Source organism: Pan paniscus, chromosome 15, assembly GCF_029289425.2.
Source record: "Pan paniscus chromosome 15, NHGRI_mPanPan1-v2.0_pri, whole genome shotgun sequence".
NCBI classification, from domain to species: domain Eukaryota; kingdom Metazoa; phylum Chordata; class Mammalia; order Primates; family Hominidae; genus Pan; species Pan paniscus.
The window spans coordinates 39,193,080-39,212,322 of record NC_073264.2 but is presented as its reverse complement, the minus strand read 5'-3'; the positions used below and the strand labels follow the sequence as shown (position 1 = coordinate 39,212,322).

Below are 19,243 nucleotides of genomic sequence, written 5' to 3'. Positions count from 1 at the left end.
TCCCACCTTCCTGACCTCATCTCCTGCTCCTCCCAAACAAGAACATCATATTCTCACCTAACTGTTGACCCCTTTCCATTACCCTAACATCCTTTCTTTTGTTGGAGTAGGCTCTCTTAATCCCTCAAAGTTCAGCCCAAATTATACCTTCTCCTTGATGGTTTGCCCTGATCATCCTGGTCAAAGGTTCTTTCCCCTCTTACCTACAAAAAGCACTCTGTTGAGACCCTTAAATGCAATTTGGCATTTAGCTTATATTATGTCCATTTACATATGTGGCTTTCAAAAGTACTTTGAGGGAAGGGAGTATGTATTATTTGGGTCACCTGCAGTGCCTATTGCCCAGATGATGCTTTATTAATGAATGAATGAAAGTGTATTAAGTACATATGATGAGAATTTCATTTGGTTTCAGCTTAGTAAAAACAGATTTGAAACAGACAACCAATATGGTAAGTAAAATAACCTATTATTTTTACTTTTCTGCTTCATTCATCATTCAAAGGAGTTCATAACCCAGGATTTGGTTGGGCATCTGAAAAGTTTACTCAAAATTTGTAAGACAACAAGAATTATGATGTGCCCTTTAAGTAAAGCCAACGAGGTGTTGGAATGTGGGGTAAGGTGTATGAGACGTCTGTATATAGAAGATATTTGCATTTTCACCAGAATCACGCTGCAGGGCTTCTGGCACCATTTCTAAAGACTCACAGGCCTTTAGCCAAGTCTTTCAGGGCCAAAGCTCCCCATGGACTGTCTCACAAGATCTGCAGGGGAACAAGGTAACATTGACTTTGGTGGCTTAGAGACAGTGCAACACAGCAGCAGACAGACAGCCTGGCACACAGCCAGCTAAGAAAGTGGGACATCTGGGTGTGAGCCAAAATATCTCGCTGACCTTGAGCTGAAGGGATGAGCCTCTGGCAGGCACAATTAAAAAGCTCAGATTCTCTAAGCAGAGAGTGAACATTACATACAACTGCAAGGGAGTGGTCCATGCCACATTCAGCAGCCTAGGACACAGAGCACAAATTAACAAAGTCACCTTTGTTAATTAGGGCATGTGCAGGACAATAAAATTCACCAATTCTCTCACCTTCTCTTGAGATTTGAGCTGTCAGAAATATAGTGCAAGCTAAAAATGTAATTTTAAATTTTGTAGTAGACACATTAAAAACATAAAAAGAAACAAGTAAAATTAATTTTAATAATATACTTTCTTTAACCCAATATATCTAAACTATTATCATTTCAACACTTAGTCAATATTTAAAATTATTAACAAGATATATCCATTTTAAGTCTTTGAAATCGACATCTCAATTTGGACTAGCCATATTTCTAGTGCTCAGTAGCCACATGTGTCTGGTGGCTACAATATTGGACAGTGCAGACTTTAAATACTGAAAATACAAAAGTAGTGAATTATCTATAAATAATAGAAAAGGTTCTGACTTTGTAGATTAAGCTATCTAGCTTATATTTTTACTCCTTGGTTACAGTTTTTTTGGCACTAGAGAGGCCATTTAACCTGAGCCTCTCCCCATCAGAAAAAAATGTTGATAAATAATCTCTACCTTTCAAGTTTGTTGGCATGAATGTGTGCAGAGTACCAGCACACTGCCAGGCCCCCAGAGGACACTGTATACATTACAATATACTGATAGCATATTCATATAGAAGGGCTCCAGAGCTACCCACAGTGAGAGTAAGAAATCTCTCTGAAGGGAATTAGATCCTCTCATTTTTCCTGGCTTAAAATCACAAAAATAGAAGAGAAAGCGGTAGCTTCATTCTAGCTTTTTTTCTAACTTTACAGTATAATATTCCAATAGATTGTATCTCTTTATGTATTGTATCCCTTTTATGAAAATACACAGACTTCTAGTTTCTAATCTGGCATGTAAGCAGCTAACAAGTCTTCACTGCAACCCAAAAAGTGAAGAGCTAAACAAACAGGAACATCAACAACTCTTTTTAGATCTATCAGAGAAGGGAGGTCACAGGGAAAACCACCACCCCAAAAACTGGAGACAGACAGGCAGATACAGAGAATCACAACTTAGCAGAGCGGAAACCTTCACAGCAACCAGTACCTGAAGAAATAAAGGTAAAATAAAAACATTTACTTTTTTTATTCTTAATAGATCTAACAGATAATAGCATGTTCAAAATAACAGTAACAATGTATTTGATTATATATGTCTGTGTGTGCGTGTGTGTGTGTGTGTGTGTGTGTGTGTGTAAGTGAATGGCAGTGAAGACACAAGAAACAGGGCTGAGGAAGGAATTAGGAATACTTTGTTATTGTAAGGTACTCACAGTACCCATGAAGTGGTATAGTGTTATCTGAAAGTGAACTAGAATTAGTTGTAAACATGTATTGCAAACTCTAGAGCGCCCACTTTAAGAAAAAAAAAAGCTTTTAAAAAATGAGTATAATTGATAAGAAAGGAGAGAAGATTGAATCATATAAAATGCTCCTTTAAAACCATAAAATGCATAAAAGAAGTGGAAAAAATGGGAAGAAAGAATAAGGGCAACAAATAGAAAACAGTAACAAATGTAGTAGGTGTTAATTGAACTATATCAATAATCACCATAAACATCAGTGGCCTAATGCACAAATTAAAAGATACAGATTGTTGGCCAGGTGCAATGGCTCATGCCAGTAATTCCAGCACTTTGGGAGGCTGTTGCAGGAGAATCACTTGGAACCAGGAGCTCAAGACTAGCCTGGGTAACATACCAAAGCCCTGTCTCTACAAAAAAACTTTAAAAATTGGCTGAGCATAGTAGTACATGCCTGGAGTCCTACCTACTTGGGAGGTTGAGGCAGGAGGATGGCTTGAGCCCAGGAATTAGAGGTTACAGTGAGCTGTGATTATACTACTGCACTCCAGCCTGAGAGGCAGAAAGAGACTCTTAAAAAAAAAAAGAAAGAAAGAAAGAAAATTGTCAGAGGAATCAAAAAACAAGGACCAACTATATGAACTATTTGTTGTCCAGCTGAAATCCCCTTTAAATATAAAGATGCATATAGATTAAATGAATGGAAAAAGATATACCATGATCTTACTAATCAAAAGAAAAATGTAGTAATGATATTTATTTCAGACAGAGCAGATTTCAGAGCAAACAAGTTATCAGGAATAAAGAAGAACATTATATAATGATTAAAAAAAAGGGTCAATACTCTCAAGAAGACATAACAATCTTTAATGTCTATGCACCCAACAACAAAGCATCAGAATACATGAGGCAAAAACTGACAGAACCACAAGGATAAATAGATTAACCCACTATTATAGTTGCAGACTTTAATATCCCTCTATCAAAAATGGATAGGTCCAACAGGCAGAAAGCCAGTAAGAACATAGTTGAACTCACTAGCATCATCAATTAACTGGATATAGCAGACATCTATAGACTATTTCATCCAACAGTAGCAGAATATACATTCTTCAAGTTCACGAGAAGCATCCAAAAGATAGATTACATTTGGGGCCATAAAACAAACCTTAGCAAATTTAAAATAATAGAATCATATAATACCTCAAACTACAATGGAATTAAACTAGAAATCAATAACAGAAAAATGTCTAGAAAATCTAAAAATACTTAAAGATTAAACAACACACTTCTAAATAATATGGGTCAAAGAAAAAATCTTAATAAAAATTTTAAAATATTTTGGTTGGGCACAGTGGCTCACACCTGTAATCCCAACACTTTGGGAGGCCAAGGCAGGTGGATTACTTGAGGCCAGAAGTTCAAGACCAGCCTGGCGAACATGATGAAACCCTGTCTCTACCAAAAATACGAAAATTAGCCAGGTGTAGTGGCGCATGCCTGTAGTCCCAGCTACTCAGGAGGCTGAGGCAGGAGAATTGCTTAACCCCAGGAGGTAAAGGTTGCAGTGAGCCAAGATCATGCCTCTGCACTCCAGCCTGGACAACAGAGTGAGACTCTGTCAAAAAAAGAAAAAATAAACAAAATATTTTAAGCTAAATAAAATAGAAAATACAATTTAAAAAATTTGGGGGATTCAGTGAAAGCACTGTGTAGAGAGAAATTTGTAGCACTGAATGATTATATTAGAAAAGAATATGTAAAATCAATGATCTAAGTCTCCACATAAGAACACTAGAAAAAGAAGAACAAACTAAATCCAAAATAAGCAGAAGAAAATTATTATTATTATTATTATTATTATTATTACTAGAAATCAATAAAATTGAAAGCAGGAAATCAATAGAAAAATATCAGTAAAACCAAAAGCTGGTTCTTTGAAAAGATCAATAAAAATCAATAAGCCTCTAGCCAGGCTAAGCAAAAAAAAGAGAGAGAACACACAAATCAATACATGAAAATGAAATGAGGGACCTCAGTAAATATCCCATGGACATTAAAAGGATAATAAAATAATTACTATGCCCATAAATGTTAAAACCTAAACAAAATGGACCAATTTATTGAAAAATACAATCTGTTAAAATTCACAAAAGAAGAAATAGAGCATCTGAATAAGTCTATATCTATTAAAGAAATTGTATAAATAATTAATAACTTTTCAACACAGAGAGCACCAGGCCCAGGTGGGTTCACTGGTAAATTCTAACAAAAATTTAAAGAATAAATTACACAAATTCTTTAAAATCTCAAAAAAAAAAAACATAAAACCGGATATCCAGGAGAGATTTGGGAGTGGGGGAAAAACAAACATAAATACCAGCTCCAACTGAAAAAAAAAAATCTCTTTCAAAAGATAGAAGCAGAGGGACTACCTTCTAACTCATTTGATGGGGCCAGAATTACCCTAATACCAAAACCAAACAAAGACATTACAAGCAAAGAAAACTATAGACCAATATCACTGATGAACATAGAAGCAACAATCCTCAACAAAATATTTTGCAAATGAAATCCAATAATGTATAAAAATACTTCTATACCACAACCACATAAGTTTTATCCTAGGTACACAAGATTGGTTCAACATTCAAAAATCATTTAACATAATCTAACACATCAATAGTCTAAAAAATAAAAATCACATGATCATATTATTAGATACAGAAAAATAATTTGACAAAATCAAACATTCATGATAAAAACTGTCAGCAAACTTGGAATAGAGATTAATTTTCTCAACTTGATTAAAAGCATCTACAAAATGTCTATAGATATCATCACACCTAGTAGTAAGAAATTCAAAGCTTTCCCACTAAGATCAAGAACAAGCAAAAATGTCCCCTCTCACCACTGCTTTTCAACATTGTGTTGAAAGTTCTGGATAATTCAATAAGATGAGAAAAGGAAAAAAATGGTATACAAATTTAGGAAGGAAGAAATAAATTGGCTTTATTTATAGACGATATAATTTTCTATGTAGAAAATCTAAATGAATTGACAAAAAATCCTAGAACTAATAAGTGATTATAGCAAAATGGCAGGATACAAGATTAATATACAAAAGTCAATCACTTTCCAATATACCAGCAATAAACAAGTGGAATTTGACATTAAAAATACATTACCGTTCACATTAGCACCCCCAAAAATGAAATATTTAGGTATAAATATAACAAAATATATACAAAATCTATGTGAGGAAAACCAAAAAACTCTGATGAAAGATACCCAAGACAAAATTTAAAATAGAGAGATATTGCATCTTCAAGTATAAGAAGACTCCATATTGTCAAAATTTTAGTTCTTCTCAACTTGACCCATAAATTCAACACAATCCCAATCAAAATTTCAGCAAATTATTTTGTGGATATTAACACACTAATTCTAAAGTTTTTATGAAAAGGAGAAAGACCCACAATAACCAACTCAATATTGAAGGAGAACAAAGTAAGAGGATTGACACTGCCCAACATCAGACTTAATATCTTTATATTTCATGTTTATATTACTACAGTAATCATGACAATGTGTTACCAATGAAATAATATACAGGTAGATAAGTGGAACAGAATAGAAAGCTGGCATATAGGCCCACATAAAGCCAAGAAAATGACCCCAAAAGCCAAGAAATTGGGCCACATAAAGATCAGTTTGTCAACTGATCTTTGAGACAAGAGCAAAGGCAATACAATACAGCAAAGATAGCATTTTCAACAAATGGCTCAGACAACTGGACATTCACATGCAAAACGCAAAATTATAACACTTCTGGAAGATAACACAGGAGAAAATCTAGATGACCTTTGTGTATGGAGATGTCATTTTAGATGCAATACCAAAGGCACAATCCATGAAATAAATAATTGATAGCTAGAATTCATTAAAATTAAAAATTCCACTCTGCAAAAGACACTGTCAAGAGAATGATAAAACAAGCCACAGGCTGAGAGAAAATATTTGTGAAAGACACATTTGATAAAGGAGTGTTATCCAAAATATACAAAGAACTCTTAAAACTCACCAATAACAAAATGAACAACTCAATTTAAAAATGGACAAAAGACTTCTACAGACAATTCACCAAAGAAGATACACAAATGGTTAGTAAGCAAATGAAAAGATGCTCAACATCATATATTATTAAGGAATTGCAAATTAAAACAACAATGAGGTACCACTGTGCACCTGTTATAACTGCCAAAATCCAAAACACTGACAACACAAAATGCTGGCAATCATGTGGAAAAACAGAAACTCTTATTCATTACTGGTGAGGATACAAAATGGTACAGCTACTTTGAAAGATAACTTGGCAGTTTCTTACAAAACTAAGCATGCTTTTAGCACATGATCCAGCAATCACACTCCCTGGTATTTTCTCAAATAAATTGAAAACTTACGTCCATACACACACACACAAAATGCATATGGATGTTTATAGCAGCTGTATTCATAATTGCTAAAACTTGGAAGCAACCAAGATGTTTTTCAGTGGGTAAACGGATAAATACATTGTGGTACATCAAGACAAAGGAATATTATTTAGTGTTAAAAAAATGAGCTACCAAGCCATGAAAAGACAAAGAAGAAACTTAAATGCATGTTGCTAAGTTAAAGAAGCCAATCTGAAAAGACTACACACGGTACAATTTTAACTATTATAACATTCTGGGAGAAACAAAACTATGGAGAAGGAAAAAGATTAGTGGTTGCTAGGCAGGTGGGGCAGGGGATGAGTAAGTGGAGCACAAAAGATTTTCAGGGCGGTGAAGCTATTCTGTACAATACTACAATGGTTGATAGATGTCATTATATATTTGTCAAAACCCATAGAATGTGCAACCCAAGAGTGGGCCCTAATGTAAACTAGAGATTTGAGATGATAAGGATGTGTTGATGTAGGTTCATAGATTATAACAAACATCTTACTCTTATGCAGGATGTTAATAATGAGGAAAGTGAGGGGGGATATTATAGAAAACTCTGTTTTCCTCTGAAAACTGCTCTAAAAATAAAATTTGTTAATAAAACATATTTTGAATATGCAACAAATCAATGTTTAGAGAAGTTAGAAGATTAGTTCACCAAATAACATTTCACCTTATACCAGCACTCACACAAAATAATTTCATAATCAAGAAACTCACACAACGATAGACTGGGTTAAGAAAATGTGGCACATATACACCATGGAATACTACGCAGCCATAAAAAATGATGAGTTCATGTCCTTTGTAGGGACATGGATGAAACTGGAAACCATCATTCTCAGCAAACTATCGCAAGGACAAAAAACCAAACACCGCATGTTCTCACTCATAGGTGGGAATTGAACAATGAGAACACATGGACACAGGAAGGGGAACATCACAGTCTGGGGCCTGTTGTGGGGTGGGGGGAGGGGGGAGGGATAGCATTAGGAGATATACCTAATGTTAAATGACGAGTTAATGGGTGCAGCACACCAACATGGCACATGTATACATATGTAACAAACCTGCACATTGTGCACATGTACCCTAAAACTTAAAAGTGTAATAATAATTAAAAAATTAAAAAAAAAAGAAACTCACAAGTACTGTCAAATAGCTAAATAGAATAGTTGAAAATGTTCAAACTTCTTGGGATCCAGGTCAGTACTGAATTTAGCATCTCATGTCCTATTGTCTTTTTCTCTCCTTCTACTGTTGGGTGTAGTTGGGGTCTTGGGAATCCAGTCCATATTTTGTCTGTATTGAAAAATAGCATTGAAAAATATCTCAAAAGAAAGGGAAACAAGATTTGGCATTCAGAAAGTAGAAAGGTTTTCTAGAAGTAGGGATGCTTTTCATAGGTTGTAATGCAAAGAAGATTGTCAAGATATAATTTCCTGGCCTGCAGCAAAAGAAGAACAGAATCAACTTGGTAGGTGGAAGTGAGGCATGGGAAATATAGGAATTCATAGTCCTCCAGAAAGATCCAAGGTCAAAATAATGACCAGAAAGCTTGGGGAAGAACATGTTATGAAACAAAAACAGATTGTATGGGGGCAATTTCTCAAATCACTGCACTGAAGGAAAGAGTGGATGGTTTTCAATGAATAAGCAGAGCAGGAAGGTAAGAATATGAAATGAGGAAAAAACACCACAACATCTTCCTGGAGGGAAAGACGAGTTAGAAGACAGCCTTTAGGAATAGAAACACAACTTTGGAGATGCACCAGTAAGAAACTGGGTCAAAATTACTGCATTCCTTAGAGAGATCAGTTATGAATTGTGCCTGCTTCCATACGGAGTGAGAAAGAGGGGCTTGGAGGATACTGGGGACCAAGGGCACAGAATTATATTCTCTCTGGTTGGGAACAAGGAGGAATCTTACTTATGGAACAATTTTGGACAGGATTATTTTTAGGTTTGACATAGTTAACCAGTAATTACTAAACACCTTTTATGTGCCCCCTTCCAACTTCCCACGTTGTACCTTTTTTTAATCATTGCCATTGGTAACAATTCAAGAAGAACCAGCTCTTGCCTCCTAAGAATGAGGAAATTCTACAGACCCAACATATCAAATGATTAGCTGAGAGGGTATTGTTGCTATGGGGGAAAAAGGGCAATTTGACTGGGAGAAATTCCGTTCATTTAGCAAAATTTAAAATAGTGTTTCTTTAACAATGATTATTTTCTACATGTTTGTTTATTTTCTTTAGGGAGGGGAACTGACACAAATTTTCTGGAAGATTTATAAAAGCTATTAGCCAGATCTGGAACAACTTTCACTACATGGCTTCTGGAGATCAAAAGCAGTAAAGAGTGCCTCTTCGAAAGGAACTCCACTTGCCTCAGGTTGTTTGGTATGGAGCATGTATTAGTCTATTTTGCATTGCTATAAAGGAAAACCTGAGACTGGCTAATTTCTAAAGAAAGGAAGTTTATTTGGCTCACAGTTCTGCAGGCTGCACAAGCATAGCACCAGCATACCCTCGGCTTCTGGTGAAGTGTCAGGGAGCTTTTACTCATAGCAGAAGGCAAAAGGGGAGCAGTTGTGTCACATGGCAAGAGAACAAGCAAGAGAGAGAGGAGGCGGGTCCCAGTCTCCTTTTTTTTTTTTTTTTTTTTTAACAACCAGCTCTTGTGTGAACTCATTACCATGGGGAGGGCACCAAGCCATTCATGAGGTAACCGCTCCCATGACCCAAACACCTTCCACTGGGCCCTACCTCCAACATTGGGAATCACATCTCAACATGAGATCTGGGGGGGGGACAAACATCAAAACTATGTCAGGGCACCATTTTGTGCCACTGCAGCCCCACAGGATAAAGTCAAGAAAAACTTTCTATGCAGTCTCACTTTACTGTGGTTTAAAATCTGTGCTTACTACAATGTCATGCATTTCAAAATTTCTCTGGCTCTCGTAGGCAAGTTGTTATTTATCAGGACATCTGGAATTGGTAGAGGAGGACACCATCTAAATCAGTGGTTTTTAAACTTTTTTCACCTCAACCTACAGTAAGAAGTAATTTTTATAGTTACCCCACACATACATGTATAAAATACACATACAAAAATACATACAAACTGAATCAAGAGAATCATAAAACAATAATGTATTATCCCTGAAGCACTGTGAAATTTCAATTCTAGCTCTATTTTATTCAAAAAAAAACCCTTGTCACAGCCCACCATATTGATCATTGTTCATTTATAAGTCATAAAAGGCCTGAAGTTTGTGACTTCTCTTCCCAAGTGGCTACCATGACATGCCTATTCACTGCCACCTGATTTACAAGACCTTCCACAATCTGGTCACATCTCCCTGTTCAGCATGAGTTTCCCACTTCTCCTAACATATCTTTTAGAATAATATAATAGCTTCCTTTTATTGGGCACCGACATTGTCATAGTTTCTGTGCTAAGAGATTATATGAATCATATCTTGACTACTCACAACTCTGTGATGAGGTTATTAATTTGCTTCCAATATATAGATGAAGAAACTTAAGCTCAGGGAAGTTGAAGCAAGTAAGTAACTGGGCTGGAACTTAAGATGGGCATAACCCTGGAGCCTATTCTCTTTCCACTGGAACACACTGGCCTCCATGTCAGAGCTTCTCTTTAGTACCCTTCCACTCATCCTGCCTGGAGCCCTCCTGTGTTCGTGCTGTTCTCCTACCTGGAAGGCCTTCCAACCTCCACTTCTAGCAATTCACAACTGCCTACTCTTATTTCTGGACCCAGCCCAACTCTGCTTCTCCTAAGAAGCCGCTCGAATAACTTTGACCCATGCTCTCCTCTCTCCTTTTAACTCTGGGAGGCAGCAAAGCTCAGGCCAGGTTTGAACGCTAGTTCAAAGACATAGTGCCCCAAGATGGCACTCACTTTCCGTGTCTCCACTTTCTCTTCTGTAAAATGGGGATAATAATCGCCCCTACCCCATACGATTGTTGTCAGGGTAAAAGAGTTAATAGACATAGAGTGATTAATACAGAAGCTGTTGCATAGCAAGTGTGCAATAAATGTCATTGTTATTCAGTTTTACCCAATGATCACTTCATGATACGCTGTCCTATTCCTTAATCATGTATTCATCACGCATATATCTAATGTCTCTGACTAGAATGTCAGGTCTTCATGGGCAAGACTGTACCATATTTTTATCTTTACCCCAGAGGCACACAGGACCAGGCATGTTGTATACATTTAAAAGTATCAAATTTTAACATTACAAAACTGGCCAATGCCAGAAAAAGAATGATGACTTCTTCTTCTCCTCCTCCTCCTCCTCTTTCTTCTTTTTTAAATTATTATTATTATTTTTTTTTTGGTATCAAAGGAACATCTAATGATGATTTCGTTTTGGGAAACTCAGTAGGATGGCTTGTAAGTTCTATGCACAGAAGTGCTCTTGGGAAGAACTACCGTACAATACTGCTCTGGGCTCTGCTTGGTGCCTGAACAGATTTAAGTTTCAGAGATTCTGTACTGAGAGTGGGATGTGCAAAAATTTACACTGCTTTATGTTTCCAAAACCGATGTTAGCTTAGCTTTAGAGTCTTTATTTTCACTTAAGTTTACCCAGTCACTTCAAATTTAAACCTTTCATTTGAAATGATTCTCTCCCTCCCACTTCTTTTTCTCTCCTTCTTCACCAGGGTAGTCAAAGTTCCTAAGCCCAACCATGGCAAGGATGGAGTGAGAAATAGGCCATACCTCTGGAGGTTTTTTCTAGCTCTGGGCTTTTAATGAGCTTGTGAATATGGCTCTCAGAGGTCAGTTTGTTATACATGGCTCTGCAGAAAATAGAACATTTTAAACATCCTCAATATAGCCACTTTCTTTGTCTCTGATTTTCTTTCTAACCTCACTCAACTGTACTCATTCTGTAAACTCCATCCCCCAATACTAAGCACCTTGCTATAAGGAAGTTACAGTTTACAGTAAATGAAAAAACCTCCAGCCTGGCTTACTTTTGCCACTAGCCATAAGAGAAACACATTTCTCTCTTGTTCACAGAAACACAAAACAGCACAAAAAAGGCGCATGAAGAAATCCCACAGGAAAAGGCATCCAGAATATCTAAAGCAAACAACATATTTTACTGCATTTATTATCTTCCCAAGAAATGAAAGTGTGAGAGCCCTTAGATATCTGTCCGCAAAGAAAACATTTCTGTTCCACTAGAAATGCCCTACTAAGTTTGATGGTGCCCAGATACTGGTCTTCCTTCTACAAGTTCACCTGTTAAATGCTGTTTGTTCCTCAGAATGGGGTTCTGCATTCTTACCTCCACATTCACTGTTAAAAGGGAGCCTGGTTCAAGCAAGATTGGTGAGTGAAAAGGAAATGTAGAGAGAAATGACAGCTCCCTAAGAAGCAACACTTTTTTTCCCTAGAAAGTGACTTGAATCGACTTCAGTTGAAGAATAAATCATCCTCCAACTGCACCTGCTCTATTGATGGCTCACCGAGAGTTCTAGAAGAGCTCGGACACTCACTGATTGTGCAGGATTCTTAGAGTTACTACCTGTCATTGTGTGATTTTATTCCTGAAGCCTCTGGTGAATTATATGGCATGTGCTTATGTAGGTGGAAATAGAAATGTATAAATCAGTATATGATCAGCCAGGTCTGAGAATTTTACAGCATCTTTTGACATATTGGAAGCAGACTAAAATTGCAAAAGCAGATTCTTGGCTTCAATCCAAAGCAATAGGTAGTGCTGTGATCAGAGAAGTGCTAAATATAAGTTTGGAGAAACTTTTTTACAAAACACACACCAACATTGGTTTGTTTTCTGAGACTGGTCCTCTAGACTTCTTGGGATATCTCTGGGGACCCTGTTTGCTAGACCAAGCCACAAGCTCAGGTGGCCAGTCAATGTGTCCCATTGCAGCCTGGGTTCAGCTGCCCTTGGGACTTATGGCAAAGACAGATGTGAAATACTGCTACGGAAGGGCTAATTATGTAAAAAGTAGTTACGCGTGTTAAGAAAACTTTAATGTATTTCACTAAATAAACAATTTTTCAGTAATAGCCAAATATAGAACCAAAAAAAACAAAACCTAGTTACAGAGTAAAATCTTCCTGACTTATACTAAGTTTATTTTGACTCCTCTTTCTCACAGTCTCTGCATAATTGATTTAAAAGCAAATTGCATTTCTAATAATAGATTAGTGTTATTTTTCTTCTACTCTGCTGTAAGCCATAAAAGCAAACATGCCCACTTAATCCATTTTCAGAGTTTCTAAACAACCTGCCTACTCCTTCTCAAATAGTGTGAGTTCCCCCTTCTGAAGTAAAATTTTTGGGGGGCAAAGTCATATTTTGAAATTCTTCTTGTCAAAGCAGAATTCTGTCTTTGAACTCCCCTTTCCAATAATTCTATCCAGGCATGAACTGGTATCACTCTCTCTGCTTTATGCCTGGATAAAACTATCCTTATAGTTTATACACCAGAGGCTTGTTTTCAAAGAATGAGCATCATCTGCTATGGTGATAAATATACTCTGTAGACAAACTTCAGACTACATTAAACCCATTTACTAAAGTTTTGGAGCAAGCGGGGGCTGGATGGCAGAGAGTGGAGGGGAGGACCTCTTTCAGGAAGTAGATGGAACGTGGGTAGCCACAGTCTACAGTTCTGTGTTCCTGGGGCATGCAGAAGGAAGAGAATTAGTTGTCTTTTCTGGTTGGCTGGGAACAGAGGGATATGGTTTCAGAGCCTACACTCAACCCAAAGTCTGGCATGCCCATAAGTGATACCATGGCCCAGAGACTTAGCATGTTTGGTGAGAATGAAAAAATTCTATCACATCATTTTCCCTGTGTTTAACTCTCCAGTGGCTCCCATTGTTCTTACAATAAGATCAACCACCAGCTAACTTCCAGGTGCCACTAAACCCTGCCCCATTTGGCCTCAATGTCCCTCACAGACTGTCTCCAGCTTGCGCTCGGCCACACTCCTTTTTCTGGTGCTCCCACTCAGCTCCTGCTCCTCTCAGGACTTTCTTGACTTAAATTGCTCTTTCCCACTCACCCCTCACCAACTCCAATATCCTTTAAGTCTCCATTTAAATGTCATTTTTTCGTGGAAGCCAATTTAAACTTTCATCAGTTTCTCTTGATACAATTGTTATGAAATCATAATTTGCTTAATCGCTGTCTTACACATTAGACTGGAATATCAATGAAAGTAGGAACCACGTCTGCCCTGAATTCTCAGAACCAAACACATGTCTGGTCTATGGTGGGTGTTTAGTAAACCTTTGACAGTCAAATGCCTGAGAATGAATGAAGTTGTGCAAGAGAACATGGGGGAATACTTCATTAAGTAACATGTTGTGTTTCTAGCATTCTGAAAACCCTGCAGACTAATGTCTCCCAAATACCCAGTGCAGTTATATAAAAAGATTTTATAATTTATAAACAAAATAGAGACTGGGTGCTGTGGCTTATGCCTGGAATCCCAACACTTTGGGAGGCTGAAGCGGGAGGATCACTTGAGCGCAGGGGTTCAAGGTCAGCCTGAGCAACATTGGGAGAGGAGACCACATCTCTACTAAAAATTTAAAATTTATCTGGATGTGGTGGCACATGCCTGGGTGACAGAGCAAGACCACGTCACAACAAAATAAAACCCTCCAAAACCAAAATAGATCTTTTTTAAACTTATAGGATAAGTTTAGTCTATCTTCAAAGCCAAAATGACATTCCTATTAATTGTGGGAGGTAAAGGGGAAAAGATGCAGGAGGATTGAAATATTGTAGCACAATACACGTGCTATGCCTTCCTGCCATCTCAGCTTTTAATTTAGTGGATTTTTAAAATTTAGAATTCCAAGTATGGCACTTCCTGTTCTCTGTTATTGCAGACAGCCATCCAGGCAGAAAAAAGCATCTGGACCAGAAATCATCATTACCAAGTGACAGAACTGGAACAGGTATTAGAGTGATCCAAGATAATTACTGAGTAGAAAAGATTGATCTCGACTGTTTCCTGAATGTAGCTGAGTTTGACCCAGAACAGTGCTTCTCAAACTTTAATGTGCATATGAATCACTTGGGATCTAGTTAAAATGCAGATTCTGATTCAATAAATATAGAGTGGGGCCTAGGGTTCTGCATTCCTAACAAGCTCCCAGGTAACAGACGGGACTAGTCAACATGGATTGGCACAGGTCAGAGGGCACAATCATGCCCAGACGCAAAGAATGTTCTTCACAGAAAGGAAGTGGTGGGGCCACGCCCAAAAGGGTGAACAGCAAAGCCCAGATGTCGCCAGCAGAGGGCAGCAGAGGGCAGGTTAAAGTGCACTGGACTCCGGCCAAACTCAGCCCAAAGGCAGCTCCAAAATAGTTCAAATCAGAGCATGCCTAAGAGGACAGGGGAAAAGCAGGCGCTGAGACCACCAGCGGCCTGAAGGGAGATGTTCACATGGATCGAATAAACTCACTGGAGGGAGCACTTTGTGACAGCAGAAAGAACACCAATCCCGGGCAGGAGACCAAAGATCTAAGTCAAACACAACAAGAGAGCAGTACATTGGGGCCAGCCACTCACCATCAGCCTTGATTTCCTCATCAGTCAAACAAAGGGTGGTCGCTAATGAACGCTTCTAGTCTTCACGTTCTGCGTCAGTGGTTCTTGTTCAGACCTCGAGGAATCTGGAAGAGACCATGGAGAGACGGCTGGTCACCTGCCAGGGTGAGGCCCTTGGGAATGTGATGGGCAGGGAGTTGGTTTTGTCTGAAAGTCAGGGCTCAGTGGAGGCTTTTCTATTTTAATTATCATTTTCATTTGTTATAAAAGAATACGTGCACTTCGGACAAAAAGTCAGATAGGGAGGGGCCCGGTGCGGTGGCTCACGCCTGTAATGACAGCACTTTGGGAGGACGAGGCGGGTGGATCACTTGAGGCCAGAAGTTTGAGACCAGCCTGGCCAACATGGTGAAACCCCATCTCTACTAAAAGTACAAAAATTAGCCAGGCGTGGTGGTGTGTGCCTGTAATCCCAGCTACTCAGGAGGCTGAGGCAGGAGAATCACTTGAACCCGGGAGGCGGAGGTTGCAGTGAGCCAAGATCATGCCACTGCACTCCAGCCTGGGCGACAGAGCTAGACCCTGTCTAAAAAAATCAGATTGGACTAAAAGGCTTATAACCAAAACAACAGTCCCTTATCCCTCTTACATTCCTTATCTTTTTCCCCCAGAAACAATGTCTTCAAACTCTTTTACTGTTTTTCCTCCATTTTTTGCCTCCATATTCCTGAATAATATATACAATATAATCCTATTACTTGATTCATTAGCTATTGATTTTTACTACAGTGGATTAGGATAACAGTTCAATTATACTATCTTTTCCCCTTCAATATTCTCTAAACATAATTTGTCTTATTAATATATCTGGAGTCATATCTATATTCAGTTTCTGTATTTTGACTATGTACATATTATTCATTAAGTCAGGTAATATACTATGATTATATTTAATTTCTCATACAACTTTTTGTCTGTCCTGGAATTAATAATTGTCTTATTTTTTTCATATGCTTTGTTTAAACATCTGACTAAGTTTCCCATACCCTCCAACATGCTTCTATTGAAGACAGTTTTCCATAGAGGCATCTTTCAGATTATTCTTGCTTTCACCTGTTTTGCATTGGATCCCACACATCCTGAATACCATCCTTCCTTCTCCTAGTTTGCTTCCTCCTTTTAGTGGAGCATTTCCACCAGCAAGGCCCACCAGCCCTTCCACCAACACCTTGACAGTAATCAAGGTTGTCTAAGTTACAGGCTCTTGTAGATTTCTCAGGAAGAACTCATAGGATTGCTACTTCCTAAGTTTGGGCATGGTCATAAAGCATGTCTGAACTGTGTATGTGAAGGTAAGTTTGGCTGGATATAAACGCCTTAGCTGACATTTTCTTAAGTATTGTAATTATTATTCTGTTGTTCTCGGGCTAACATACTGCTCTTGGATGGTCTGATGAAAATTTTATTTATTTTCCCTAACACGTGAATTGTCCTCTTGCCTGGATACCCAAAGTATCTTTTTTCTCTGTCTCTTTTAGGTCCAATGTTTACTAGAATATGTCTTGGTGTTGGTTTTCTGGGGACCAGTTTTCCCAAGTCATTCCTTTTAATATGAGACCTGACTTCATTTTTTTATTTCAGGAAAGTTTCCTCATATTACAGATTTTAGTATTTCTTGTGCTTCATTTATTTGCTTTTCTTCTTTGGGGGTTCCTATAGCATGTATATTGGATGTTCTTTGTTCTTTTATGTATCACTTTCTCTCAAACACTTTCTTTCCTTCATTTCTTGATTTTTAAAATTTTTTTCTTTTTCCCTCTTCTATTTCTCTTAAGACAATATTCATTGTGTTAATTAACTTTTACTTTCTTCCCAGTTTTATCGTTTCTAATTTTTTAAAAAGTTTTTTTTAATAAATTCTGTTGTCATTGAAATGATCCTTTTGCCCAATTCTCATTTCCGAGTTTTTTCTAATTCTTATTTCTGTTGTTCTTTCATAGTTTCTATCACTTTCTTAAATTTTTTAGCTTATTTTGAAACATCTGGTTATAATTGTCTTCTATTTCGGCTATTTCTCTAAATTCTTCATTGAATAGAGACATTTTCTGCTTTTTATTTTCCTTTTTGCATAACTTTATATGTGATTCACCCACGAGCCTTTTTCTGTTGCTCATTTTTCAGAAAGATGAGTTTTTCTCCACTTTTAGGAGAGAAGGATGTGTCTAGATCACTTTTCTAGGCCCATAGCTCTAGAATTACCTCTTTTGTTGTTTTTAAGGAGATAAATACATCCTGGCTTTCTGAGATGTTCCTTCTCTGCTCCCTCTCCCATTCTCACCGGAATTTCTCATTCTGTTGGTGTTGTTATTCCTATTGTCAGGTTGGATTCTACTCCCAGCAGTTTCTCCTCAGTGCAGGACTTTGCCTCTGAAGGGAGTTTGGGGTTTTTTGTTTCTGGAGTTCATGGGCCCCAGAATGCCCCAGACACATTCCCAATAATTGGAATCTCCAGCCCACATCACAGATTCAACTGAGACTCAGGTATGGAAACTCTAAATGCAGTAGTCTTTTTCCAGCATCTCACTGCAAAGCAGCAGAATGTGGCGCTTAGTTTCCCACTGCTTGTACCACACACCCCTCCCGGAGATTTCTTGAGTATGTAACACCCTAAGAGGCAAAGTATGGACGGATGCAAGTGACAGTAGCATAATTTATGAATCTCCTTGAGTCTCCCTCCACATGACTGTCAGACCGCTATTAACCTTGTAAAAGTCTTTACATTTTTACCAGTATTATTTCAAAAACATACAGCTCATTGGACCCATGGTTTGAGGTTTTGTTCTAGTTGCTCTGGCAGAGTGTCTGAGCTTGAGGTGACTCTGCAAATCTGGGCTTATACAACCAACTCTGAGCTTAGCTTCACCATTAGTAAACAAGGTAAATAATGCCCACCTCACAGAGCTACTGAAATGATAACAAAGTTGAAACATATGAAAGTACCTCCTTCATTTCACCTGATATATAAAAAACTATTTACAAACTGTAAAGTGATATGACACTGTATGTTATTTCAAATATTTATGAAATACGTGAAGCCCTATAATTTTATGTTTAACTGCATAATTTTCACTTAATATACAATATTAATAATTGTTTTCTTTTCCCACCAGAATGTTTGCTTCAGAAGAGCAGTGATTATTGTCTGATTTAGTTCGATGCTATATCCTCATTGCCTCAATGCCTATGATGTACCTGGCACATCACAGACATTCAATAAATACTGGATGAATGAGTTGTTTGTGCTAACTTTGCCTTAAAGCATATGATGCAACAAATAAAACAAATGGGCAAAAGTTAAATGGTTACTAGGTTGTTCTTGGATTGGGCCTGTGGAACAAGCTCTGCCAACTTATTTCTTTAGCATTTCAGTTTGCTTTGTATTCTTGCCTACAAGTGACACTGGCTCCCCTGCTGCAGCTAAGGGAATGAGCAACACCCAGAGTGCCAGAAACAGCTCCTGCAGAAAATGTGGCCACGCTGACCTCCAAGTCTCTGTCCTCCAGGCCAAAATACAGAAGGCTTGAAACACCGTGGATAATGGCTGGGCAGAGAACAACGAACTGGACTGTCTTTCTCTCACAAGTGTTTATGGAAGTCTGGCAGTCCGTCTTTAAGTAAATAGATTTGTTTTAATGGAGCCATCTATCAAATAAGCAGGGCTGCTGAGAAGGGCGGAAGGAAGGTACAGCGCTGCTCCCTCGCCCTTGGGAGCCATTTCTTTAAGGATAACAAATGCGAGTGAGGTAGT

The 19,243-nt window shown here is 37.9% G+C and overlaps 1 long non-coding RNA gene across 1 annotated transcript; it reads left to right on the top strand.

Annotated features, from left to right (window-relative positions):
- Positions 1-15,051: 15,051 nt before the first annotated feature.
- Positions 15,052-18,738, top strand: LOC117975805 (uncharacterized). The gene is made up of 3 exons (XR_004666158.2): positions 15,052-15,600; positions 17,816-17,976; positions 18,606-18,738. It is a non-coding gene; the product is annotated as an uncharacterized LOC117975805 (long non-coding RNA).
- The last annotated feature ends 505 nt before the right edge of the window (positions 18,739-19,243 follow it).